General features: G+C 45.7%; 1 protein-coding gene across 5 annotated transcripts in view; it reads right to left on the bottom strand.

Annotated features, from left to right (window-relative positions):
- The window catches only part of FHIP1A (FHF complex subunit HOOK interacting protein 1A), a 297,893-nt gene extending 287,375 nt beyond the window's left edge, over positions 1-10,518 (bottom strand). For all 5 annotated transcript variants that reach the window (XM_065904697.1, XM_065904699.1, XM_065904698.1 and 2 more), the window contains exon 1: positions 10,174-10,518. The gene's annotated coding sequence lies outside the window, so the exon portion shown is untranslated. The remainder of the gene's footprint in view (positions 1-10,173) is intronic.
- Positions 10,519-12,526: the final 2,008 nt, after the last annotated feature.

Below are 12,526 nucleotides of genomic sequence, written 5' to 3'. Positions count from 1 at the left end.
TCAGGCCAAGGTTTTCCATTCCATGCTTCTGTGTCCAATTGCTGCTGGAACTACTCTATTAAACTAAGTCCGAGGCAACAACTGTTTCCAGCATCTACCCAAGGACTTTCCAATGAGAAGTGTCCCATACACATGTTGGTGTTGCCTGCCTCTTTTTTTCCTTCCTCACTGTTTCCACTCTACTTGGGGGCCTTATACCATACATACACTCTTCTGAGCAAGACAGTGACTGTTCCTAAGAAGGCCAGAGCTGCTATCAAAGAGGCACGCTCCTTAGTTATAAACCGGCAAGAGCAGAGCCAAGAAGAGAGTGTGCCCAGCACACACTGGCAAATGGCTGTACCCCTTGATGGCACAGGACTTCGCTAACCTGCATGGTCTGGTGAAAGACAGCCCTAAAGGGCTCAGCGCCGTCCCGACACGAAACGACTTCAGATGAGACCGTATGTGCAACAGTGCTTTTCAAACCACGAACAGCCGGGAGACTCTAAATTACTCCTGCTATAGATGGGGCTGTAACAAAGGCAACGACCTGGGGAACAGGTGGGTATATGGTTTGAAACCTAACTCGGTCTGGATGTGCTAAGTCGCTTCAGTCATGTTCGACTCTTCATGACCCTATGGACTGTAGCCTGCCAGGCTCCTCTGTCCATGGGGTTTTCCAGCTGAGAACACTGGAGTGGGCTGTCATGTCCTCCTCCAGGGGATCTTCCCAACCCAGGGAATGAACCCTTGTCTCCAATGTCTCCTACATGGGCAGGCAAGTGTTTTACCACAAGTGCCACCTGGGAAGCCCAGGTCTGAACAGAAGGGAGCTTTAGTAACAAGAAGGAAAAAAGAGAGAGGGGCCAACAGGATTTAACAGAAAGTCCAGACAGCCAAGGGTGTGAAGAGTTTTCAAGACAGCAGGCTTCCGAGCACTTCCCTGGGGGCTGGCTAACTGGCTAAGCCACCAGCAGCCAAGACTCCACGCTCCCAGTGCAGGGGGCCTGGGTTTGATCCCTGGTCAAAGAACTAGATTCTGTCTGACACGACTCAAGATCCTGTGTGCTGCAGTGAAGAAGCAGTGCAGCCAAATACATAATTTTTTTTTACTCTTTAAAAAAAAGACAGCAAACTCTCATTCAATTCAACAAACACTTACTGAATGACAGGCGTTGGTCTACATCTTGGGACACAGCCAAAGATAGTCAAAATTAATTCAGCAGAGATCCCTGCCCTTCGTGGAGCTTTACGTTCCTATTTGGGGGTTAAGTGATAAACAATACACAAATAAGTAAATTGTAATATGTTAGAAGATAAGTGCAGGACAGCAGGAGAAGGGGGAAGGAATGTGTGGAGGATCTGTAACACCCTGAGATTAAGACATAACAAAGTGCATAAGGAGGTCAGAGTTGCAATGATGTTCCTCAAAAACGACATTCAACTGCAGGAGAGACGAGGAAAATCAAACAGAGCTTGAATGAAATGTGCATAAAATTGGACAACTGCCTAGGAACACAGAGCTCTTTTTCCATATTTCGTCTTCTTGACCCTTGCTCAAAATTATTGACACCAACATGCTATGTTAACATATTTACGGAGGAAGATACGAAATGACTTCACCACGGGCAGAGCAAAGGGAATTTCTAGAGACAAGAGCAAAGCAGATGAGAGGAAAAACAGTTGCAAACCAGTACTTCAGGAAAGGGCTAATTCAACAGAACTTTAAGTATGGCTCAACTTTTGCTTAGGAAAAGTTAGCTCTAGGTCAAGGACGATGTGTAAGTTTTGTTTCCAGTAACAACGCCCACACCTGGCAGTCTCCCTGGCACTGCTCTGATGAAGAGCTCCGGGTCCGGTGGGCACTGAGCTGCACGCTTCTTCCCTGGGCACCAGGTCGGGGAGTGAGCACGCGTGCCCCACACGTGCCTCTGCTTCCTCAGCAGAGCTTAGTGCTTTAAGAAAATCAGGAAACACTGACCACCCACCATGTGATGCAAAGCCAAGAACAGCGGAGGATTTGCAGTATAGAGCTTGAGCTGAGTCCTCATGGAGTTCATAACTAGGAACAAGGACAATTGTATAAAAGATTTTTTAACACTAGAAAGCTAATGTCTAATGACTAAATTCCTAAAATTTCAGTACAGAGGTTCAGATGCCAGGAAACTGCTACAGGAAAAGACAGCCAAGAAAGGCTTAATGGAGGACACAGGCTCGGAACTGGATTTGAAGAAGTCACATCACTGAGATAGGCAAGAGGAAGGACTGGTCCCATCAGAGACAGCGGGCAAGGAATAGGTAGGTGTGCTCAGGAACGAAGAACAGATCAGCACAGCCGCCTGAGCAGAGGATCCGCGTGGGGCACGTCCCAGATGCTTCGGGTGTTAGGGATCTCCAGGGGAAGAACCAACCACACAGATAAAGGAGGCGGACAGACGCAGAGAACAAACGTGGGCAGCAACGGGAGAAAGGGGCGGGCGGGGGGGATGCACCGGGACACTGCGACTGACATATTTACACGACTGTATACACTAGTGGGATAGCACCGGGAACTCATCAGTGCTCTGTGGAGACTAAATGGAAGGGAAATCCAAGAGCAGACATGTGGATACGTACAGCCCACCTGCTCTGCTGTGTGGCGGAAACTGACACGACCCTGTAAAGCAATGAGACTCCACCAAAAATTTTAAAAGTAAATAAAGGATGTATATTTTTATATATATAGACAGACAGACAGTAAGGTTTATCATAAGGAATTGGCTCGTGCAATGACAAAGGCTGAGAAGTCCCAAATCTGCACCGGAGAAAAACAGCTGATGATACAGCTCAGGCCCAAGCTTGAGGCCAAAGGCACAGAAGGTGGATGTCCTAGCTCGAAAACTGTCAGGCAGAGACAGCGAATCCTCCCTTCCTCAGCCTTTCTGTTCCATTCAGGTCCTCAGTGGGCTGAAGAGGCCCAGTCACAACAGAAAGGCCATCTGTTCCACCCAGTCCACCAATTCCAACGTCAATCTCATCCAGAAACACCCTCACAGACACACCCAAACAATGTTTAACCAAATCCCTGGACAACCTGTCCCCCAATCAACTAAATCTGGCACCTAAATTTAGCCATTATACCTTGAATTGACCTATTACTCAGTAGGCAACAAGGACCATGATCAGTGACATAAGCAAAGCTGTACTTTACAGAATCAGACCAATCATGGCATGAAAATGGATGACAGAAAGAAAAACTGGAAATGAAAACAAGGTAAAACACATTACAATCGCCCCTGAGATAATAAGACGCAGACCATGAACAACAAACGCGTATAGGATTCTGTTCACAATAAGTGGGTACTCAGCTAGGTGACTAAGATGAGTTACTCTCGTCATCCTATGGTTTAATAGGATGTCAGGATCCAAATAAAGACCTATGTTAGCAGGAACTGGAGAAGCAAGCCCAGGATTTCAAAGGTCAGCAATGAGGATGCAGGTTTAGGGATCACTCGTGTAGGAGCCAAGTTGAGAGTTTGCTCCAGGAGTGCCCCTCCTGACAGAAGCCGGAAGGACAGCAGGTTGAATCAGTCAGGCTTGAGTCAGAAAGTCTCACAAGACCAACTCGTTCTGTGATTCACTGTGGAGGAATGACCACTCCTAGGTGGCACACTAATCCTAAAACACGATCAAGACTTCAGGAGGAAAAAAGGGAGGCGGCAACACAACCAGCCCCCAAACCACCAAAACACAACTTACAAGCTGACTCATCAAGAGCACACGCAGGGTCCACTTTCCAAATTGGACACACAAAGGCCTCAACATGAACCCAGTGGAGAAGCACAAGGAGGAAACGGAAGGACAAACTTCATCAAGCTGGTAAGAAACCAGCATGAACCATTAAGTTTTTAATACAACTCGAGTAAACACACATTGTCTCATATTTCCTGAGGCAAATCAAGGTCAATGAAAGTCCTGTTGCCACTTTTTTCATAAACATTACTGCATCTTGCTTAAAATAAGAAGAGTGTAAACATTCTGAAATATATCACAAACAGGAGGGATTTTAAATATTCAACTTATTAAAAAAGTGAGTGTTAGAGACCAGGCAATAACCAAGACTAATACACAAGATATGTTTCATCTTCCCACAAAAAAAGAAAAAAAAACTTAAGAACTATATACAAACAATGAAGTTTCACCTGTATCCTTTTCATATAAAAGACATCAAGAAGCTTTTTTCCTAATAAAATAAATATGGGCAGACATCATCTTAATTTTAAGGGTGCACCAAATATTTATGCTAAATGACCTATTGATATTTTTAAAGTATAGCTTATATTACTTATGCATAAATACACATGTATATGTGTGTGTGTGTATACACACATAGGGTATGTGTATACATATATAAGTGTGCATGTGTGTACATTTATATTTGTTAAGATGTTTTTATACTCATTCTAATATGTTACAAAGAAAATCATGAATGAACTCCGAGTACAAGTTCCATGAACACAAACAAAACAGAAGGTATTCATCCTGAGGAATGAAACACAATCCTCTAATTGAATGGTTATGAACAAAGCTTGGACTCCATGAAAATATTAATCAGCTCTCTAAGATGACCAATAAAAACTTTGCCACAGGAATTCCTGAAATGTTCCTGCTTCAATGAGCCTAGGTCATGAAATTTAGCCAAAGTATTATATTTCACATTTTCCACACATAGATGAGTAAAATTAGTTCTTGGGACTTTCTGCAGGTCTAAAGATCTTAAAATTGACCCATGACCAATATTTCAACAGAGGTAAATTTTCATACAAGGGTAGCTAAAACACACTCACTTTGCATTCTGCAAAGCCTAGCAGATTCCCCTGAACTCCTTAATGGCATGTCCTAGAATAATGTTCTGTAAAAAAAATTTTTTTAACTATGCTCCATAAAAAGTAATTAGCAGCTCATCCAACAACCACAGAGTATTTTTAGAGCTGTTATCAATTACTATATTCTCTTGGGGAAAACATTAAAACCAAAAAAATCTGAAATGAGGTGAGCCTCACCTAAAAGCTCAGCGCCTTTTGTTACTATGATCTTTTGTTTCAGAGTCTGCTCATATATTAATAATTTCTATCTTTGGTCCAATACATTCAAAAATAAAAAAGCCATTAATATAGTTTAAAATGTAGAGACACTACTAGAGGAAGTATAAATTAGAGAAAATTAATTTTTCATCCCTCTGACTCTTTCACAAACCTTTCCTACCCAACTGTACAAAGATATACTTTCAAGGATGTTCTCCAAAGCACTATTCTTACTATGGGAAAATGGGAAACAACCCACATTTCCAACAATAGGAAATTGCTTAAATTACCTGTGATGCAATACTACACAGTATGATCTGTATGTATGGCTATGGAAACATTTTCAATGCATATTAAGTTAAAAATTAAGTTGAAAGTTGTGCTATTTTACCCCCACTTGTTATTAAAATCACAATTATAAATCTATTTTAATTTAAGAAAATTTGGGGGAAGTTTCTCTAGAATACAACAACACAATGCACTTTTAACTTTCAACATTATGTATTTCTGTAGTGTTTGAATGTTGAATAATATGTATTGTGTGTATAATCAAAAAAATAAAGTTTTCTTTTAAGTTGGTGATATAATTTTGGAGGGAAAGTAGAAAATCTCATGTACAAAGAAAAAAAGAAATCTTAGATTACTTTACTTTAAGAAATTACTTTAAGAAATCTTAGAAACTTTTCTATTATAGTTCTGCTATATCACCTGCCTCTGCCTCTCTCTTGGAAGACCGTTGTTGTCTTATTCTCAGAATTTCAAAATTAAGCAACATACATAGATATCAGAAAGACCTTTTTATCATCTCCCATTAGTAATAGCTTCTAGGGATAAAAGTTTAGGCCAAACTCCAGTATTTATCAAATTCAACTGAGTAACACCATCAATTTCTGAATAGCTGCAGACAGACTGCAAAAGTGTCTCTAATTCTAATTAAAAGTTATTACAGAATTAACCTCAAAAATGTACAGATTATGCAGACTTTGAAACTCTGCAGCATTTCTGTGATAAAAATATGAAGAATTAGAGATAATCACCTAGTTTTGAATCCATAGTCCAACAATCTAACCAAACACTGTAAAAAGTAGACAGAAAGGAGAAGGGAACAATGCCTGGAATGGTAACTAAGGAATCACAAACTCGGAGGAAAGTTCCTCCTGCCTGGGGAAGGGTGTGAACCTGGGAGACCTTAGCGAAACAATTAAACTATATTTCAATTTCTTCACCTACAAGATGAAAGGGCTGGAAATAAACAATCTCTGTGGTCCCTTTTGGCTCTAAAATTCTAAAAACAAACCTTTACTCTCCCTTGCCAAAGACGACCTAAAAAGGCAATACACATGTACCCAGCATAACATATAAGGTATAATAAGGTTGTAACGTACTTGGCCAAAAACAGCAGAGTCCCGCCTGGCTCCTCCTCTCCCTTGAGTCCCACTCTCCAAAAGAAGCCCTTTCAACTGTTTTAGATGTTTCTTCTAGTAATTAATTCCATATTTGTAAACCCCACACTTAAATTCTATTTTCTGAATTTTTTCAACTGTAGATCCTAGTCAAAGTTCCTTATGACAACTAGTAGGGTATTTATTTACCTACCCCACCTCCTGGGGTGCGGCTACACTGTTAAGATGCAAAGGATATAAAGATGACATGCATGTACACACACACGTAAGTACGTATTTCTATAGTCCCCCATGAGCACGCATTTTGTTAAATGAGAAATGGGATCCCATCTGTCATTTGTCCTGTAGCTTTCGGAATAGGATAACTGTGTGGGGTAGATAGAAAAGAGAAACTGCCTATCACTGAACTAGATTCAGAGAGAGATTTAGAGTGGTTTCACTTATTTCTCATTAAGACCCCATTTTGCATCCAAACGCTGCACACGATGTAGCAGAGAAAAAATTAAAAGCCTGGCTTCTAAATCAGAAACACCGCACTTGGGTCTGAGTTCACCACATACAGGAACAAAATATGCATCTAAAAGTTTATTTCCTCAGAGTCTCCTCTGTTCTCCTCCTGTATAATCTGAATATAATAACCTGAACTTCAAAATGGTTAAATCACAAAGCACAAATATGGTATGTGCTCAGTCACTCAGTCATGTTCCGACTCTTTGCAACCCCAAGGACCGTAGCCCACCAGGCTCCTCTGTCCATGGGATTTTTCAGGCAAGGACACTGGAGTGGGTTGCCATTTCCTTCTTCAGGTGATCTTCCCCCAGCCAGGGATCGAATCCACATCCCTTGCATCTCCTGTATTGGCAGGAGGATTCTTTAACACTGTGCCACCTGGGAAGCCTCCATACTACATTTGATTTTAGCCAAAAGGCCAAGAAGCGATGGCAAGAGCTGCCTTTTTGGTTAAGTCAGCCATCTCAAGACCCACAAAAAAGTTACTTCCTGTTATTGTCTTCACTAAGAGATCCCTATAAATGAAGTTCCTGAAGCTACTGGTCACTTGAGCACTGCTCTCCTGTGTAGGCTAAAAACTAAGAGGCAGACATCATGAGGGTAAGAGTGAAGTGGAGGTGTTCACTCTTCACAGAGGCATGGGAAGTAAGAGTGAAGTCAGTCATGCTCCACGGCCAAAATCTGAGGGGCCAGCTCTTCCAAGGGCCTCGGTACCACCCAATGAGACAACTGTACACAGAACATTGAGCATCTAAGCAGGGATCAGAGAAAGCAACTCTGTTTTATATTTGCAGAGAGAGGGAGCTTTCTTATCAAATTCTTTTTTGAAAAGTAAAACAAGAACATAATTTCAAAAGTCACACCTCAGGCTTCTTCTAATATGTACCTCTATATTTCAACATTATTTGTACATCTGCTTTCTGATTTGCAGATATACTTTATTCACTTTCTATTATGGCAGAAAAGAACTTTGCAGAGCAAGTGTTTTGAACCAATTTCAAGAAGTTATCACGAAGAACTGTCCAGCAATGCGTTACCGACACTGCAGTAAAACAGTCCTCTCATTACTGGTCTTCAAAGGCCGACATTAAAAGTGATACAACCTGGGCTCCCCTGGTTGTCCAGGGACTAAGACTCCACACTCCCAAAGCAAGGGGCCCAGGGTGGATCCCTGGTCAGAGAACTAGATCCCACATGCCACAACTAAAGATTCCGCATGCCATAACGAAGATCGAAGATCCCATGTGCTGAAACTAAGACCCGGCACAGCCAAATAAATATCTTTTCTTTTATATAAGTTGATACCACCGTACTGTCTCTACTTAGGGGAAGGTAGGAAGCTAGCTGGGTAGTTGTGCCTAGACTGTGAAACCACTCTAAATCTCTCTCTGAAGCTAGTTCAGTGACAGGCAGCTTCTCTTGTCTTTTCTATCTACCCCACACAGTTAAATCCTATTCCGAAAGCTACAGGACAAATGACAGACGGGACCCCAAACTTTATTTCAAAACAAACATGGAAACAATTTCTATGAACTTGGTGGAGAGGAATTAACTGGAACTAAAAGAAACCAGCTTTTAATTATCTGAAAAGGTTATCTAAAGGCAACAAGTATGCCATATTAAGCCGTAAATGTACAGACTGAATCTCCTGTTCAACTTCGGTCCAGCGAAGACCGCTAAAGTTCTCCAAATGTGGACTTGGACTGTGGTACGCTACGTTTGGGCAGTTTCAGGGAAAACATCCTGTTCAGGGCCAGGTGTCCAAGTGAATTCGAGGTCAGGCAGGTGACCCTGCCAACCAGACATGGTACATTAAGGCGAGGAAATCTTTTCTCGCACTAATCAACAGGATAAAGGTGATTAAGCAGGAATTATTTTTCAGTGACCTACATAATTTCATCAGGGCTGCTGTGGCTATTAGCAGAGAGCAGCTGACTTCCTAATAAGATGAATTTGATAGCAGGCCCCTTCCAGAGAAGGCAGGCAGCAGGCCCAGTCTGCAGGGAAGCAACAAGTGGTATGCACTGTTACACTCCTTCTCCTCAGGACTCTCTCTTCTCTGTTCTGATCTTCTTTCTTCCACTGGGAATATTCCTCACCTTGGATGGCTGAGTGCAGCACCTGCTGAATTGTGGAAGCTGGGTCTATTTTTTGTTTAATTTTTATTTTATACTGGAATATAGCTGATTTACAACGTTGTGTTAGTTTCAAGTGTGCAGCCAAGTGATTCAGTTATACACGTTCATATATCCATTCTTTTTTGAGATTCTTTTCCCTTTTTAGTTATTACAGAATATTGGGAAGAGTTCCCTGTGCACCCAGTTGGATCCATCCATTCAGAACAGACCAGGATAAATTAGGAGTCTGGGATTAACAAAACCGGGCTCCATTAAGAATGGATGGATCCAAGTGGGTGGGACAGAATTGGGCTAATTCATTAGACCTGCCCACTTGTTTCCCAAAGTCCCCAGGAAACAAGGCTACCCCTGCCATCAACACCTGGCTCTGGCTGGGCTCCTGAAATAGGACAGCAGTTCCACCCCCGAGCAGAAGTGGAATTATAACAAGGGACCTTTGTTAAGGTCGGAGCAGGACACACACACACACACACACACACACACACACACACACACACCATCACACACACACACACACCATCACACACACACACCCATCATCATCACCGTCAATAATAACCACAACTTAAAGCCATTTCATAAGAGAACTTGACGAAACTGAGCAAAAACCATCCAACAAGTAAATCCTCACACTGGAAAGTACTGCAAACTTTAGCGTGGCACCGCCTCTGCCTCTACTATAAAAGCGACAAGGTCTAGAGAGGAAAACTGAGCCCCAGATCTCTTCGCCTTTGCCTGTTGCTCCCGCAGGACCCAGCTCTCCGGCCCCGGGGAGCAAGAAAAGGGTGGAGAGCCCTAACGCCACCCTTCTCCGTCAAAACAAGCTAGCTCTCTCTCCCCCGGGATCAGTCACAGAGTAACGCCCGGTCCCGCAGCTCGGGAAGCCAACCTCCTCCCCGCCGCGCCTGGCCCGACACAGAGACCGTGTCTGGGCTATTCCCAAGGGCCCCCTCCCAATTCCTGCGCCTCCCGCCCGGTCGGAGAGCTCAGGAAGAGGCGCTTCTGCTCTCCCGCTTCCCACAACCCCTAAAGGAAGAGAGCCCCTCAGCGCAAGTCTCAGAAACGCACGCCACGTACCTGTCAGTGGCCGCGGCTCCCCCTCCCGAGGGCGCGGTGCGGGGACGGTGCAGAAAGTTTGTGCCACTGCCCGCGCCGGACGCCGCGAGGTAGGGGCAGCGGGCTCCTCGCCGGGTCCGGGACAGTCCGCTGCGCTCCCGGGCCGGCCGACGCTCGCAGATCTCGGCTGGGCTCCCCCCCGGCCCGGCTCCAAGTGTACAGCGGCTCCCGGGGAAAGGAGGAGGCGGGAGAAGGTCCGAGCGCAACGGTGCGTCAGCGGGTGGCGGAGTCGCGCCGCTCCCCGGCTCCCCCGCCCCCCTACCCCGCGCCCTCGGGAGCGCAGGCGGGGCCCGGCCGGGGAGGGGCCCAACCTGCCAGGCCAGCCCGGGGAAGCGCGCCGGCCCTGCCCGCCGGCCGGCCCCGCCCCTCGCAGGCCCCGCCCCCTCGCCGCCCCGCCCCTTGCCCCGGCGCGTGGCCGCCAGGTGCGGTGTGGAGGGGGCGGGGTCGGCTGCCAGTGGCCCGGGCGCCCGTTGCCAAGGTGAAGGAGGCGGAGCCTCTGAGGAAACGTTTCCACCGAAACTTGAACCCCGCGGAAGGGAGGACACCTCGCCCTTGGGGACTCGCCTGTCGTTGGAACTACACCCCTTCACGAACACACACACACACACTACGTTTACAGTCGTGCCAAAAGCCTCATTATTTGGGTTCTGCTGAGTGGAGAAGGTGAGACCCCTCCATGCGACACGCATGGAGTACAGGTGAGTATAGGTGTAGGTGTCACAGTTCACTGGCAGTTTTTCCCCTGAATATGAGGGCTATTTAATTGGACATTTCAACAGCAAAAAGAAACTTCCCCATCTCACAACTCCTCGTAAAATGAGACAGCAGGTTGGGAATCCGTTTTCCTGTCGCCCAGGGTATGGCGATGGCCTTTGGCACTGCCTTTCCAGACCCCAGACTTTTCCAGAACCCAGACCTTTCCAGAACCCAGACCTCGGACCACGGACGACCGGGCACCATGTTTGCTGGCTGCTCATCATCGGAGACCCTGCCCATTGTCTTGCGGGCACTGCCACCTCCTCCTCCCCATTTCTCCTCCTCCCACGCTCCTTGCCTGTTTAGATGGTAAAGTCAAGGAGGAGGAATCAAATTCCTGGCTAGAGGCTCTCTTGGCATTTCCAGAGCCCTGTGGTTGGTGTGGCTGAAACTTGAGGTGAACCGCAATCAGAGCGGGTTGGGCCGAACTATGACTTGCAAAGGCGGATGTGGGGTTTTTCCTACCCGCAACATCCTGCTGGCGCCTCACTAGATTCTCCTTTGGAGGAAGTATATCTTCCTCCCTCCATTCTCGATGAATGGCATCCAGTGACAACGAAAATCAACTCTATCTAGCTTCGGGTTCTCTCTTGCAACCTCGGTAATCAGAGGATGCAAGATTTCACACTTCCGGCTCTACCACCACTGCTATTCTTGATGACTGCAGCAGGGATGCACCTGCTGCAAATAACTCTCAGGATTCACCAACCTTCCACCTATAACATGCAAGACAGAGGGCTAACTAAAAGCTGTGGAAGGACAGGGAGATAGAAGCACAGGAGCGAGGAAGTTCTGCCCATCTGGTCAGGGCCTGTTCTAACAATTGGGATGTGGGGGATTAATTTATTCATCCATTATAGAGTGTTTTGTCCATGCTAGGCTTTCTCCTAGGGATTGGGGACACAGCAGAGGACAAAAACAAAAATTGTAGCCTTCATGGAGTTTACCTTCCAGGCAGGAGACACAAATGATAAAGAAAATATGTGGACTGCCATATGATTCGGAGAAGGAAATGGCAACCCACTCCAGTACTCTTGCCTGGAAAATTCCATGGACGGAGGGGCCTGGTAGGCTACAGCCCATGGGGTCGCAAAGAGTCAGACACGACTGAGCGACTTCACTTCACTCACTTCATACTTTATCACTGGAGAAGGAACATGGCAACACACTCCAGTATCCTTGCCTGGAGAATCCCATGGACCGAGGAGCCTGGTGGGCCGTGGTCCATGGGGTCGCAGAGAGTTGGACACGGCTGAAGTGACTAAGCATGCACGCACGCCATATGATTAGCAGTGCTGTGGAGAAAAATTAGACAGGGACAGAACACAAGGAGTAAGCGGCGTGTTCTCTTAAATAGGCGATCAAAGAAAGCTGCTGGCGATATCAGGGCAAAGGCCTAAAGGAGGTTGGGAAACAAGCTATCTGAGCTGCTGACTTCTGAGGCAGAAAACGCACCAAGAACAAAGGCCCTGAGGCAGGGGCGGGGGGACAGGCCTGAGTGTGCTGGGGGCGACTGGGGCGCCACGCGGCAGGAGAGGGAGTCGGAGAAGAGGGGCAG

The sequence above is a fragment of the Muntiacus reevesi genome, chromosome 13 (assembly GCF_963930625.1).
Source record: "Muntiacus reevesi chromosome 13, mMunRee1.1, whole genome shotgun sequence".
NCBI classification, from domain to species: Eukaryota; Metazoa; Chordata; class Mammalia; order Artiodactyla; family Cervidae; genus Muntiacus; species Muntiacus reevesi.
Note: the sequence above shows the minus strand (reverse complement) of the source record. Positions and strands in the feature narration are given on the sequence as shown.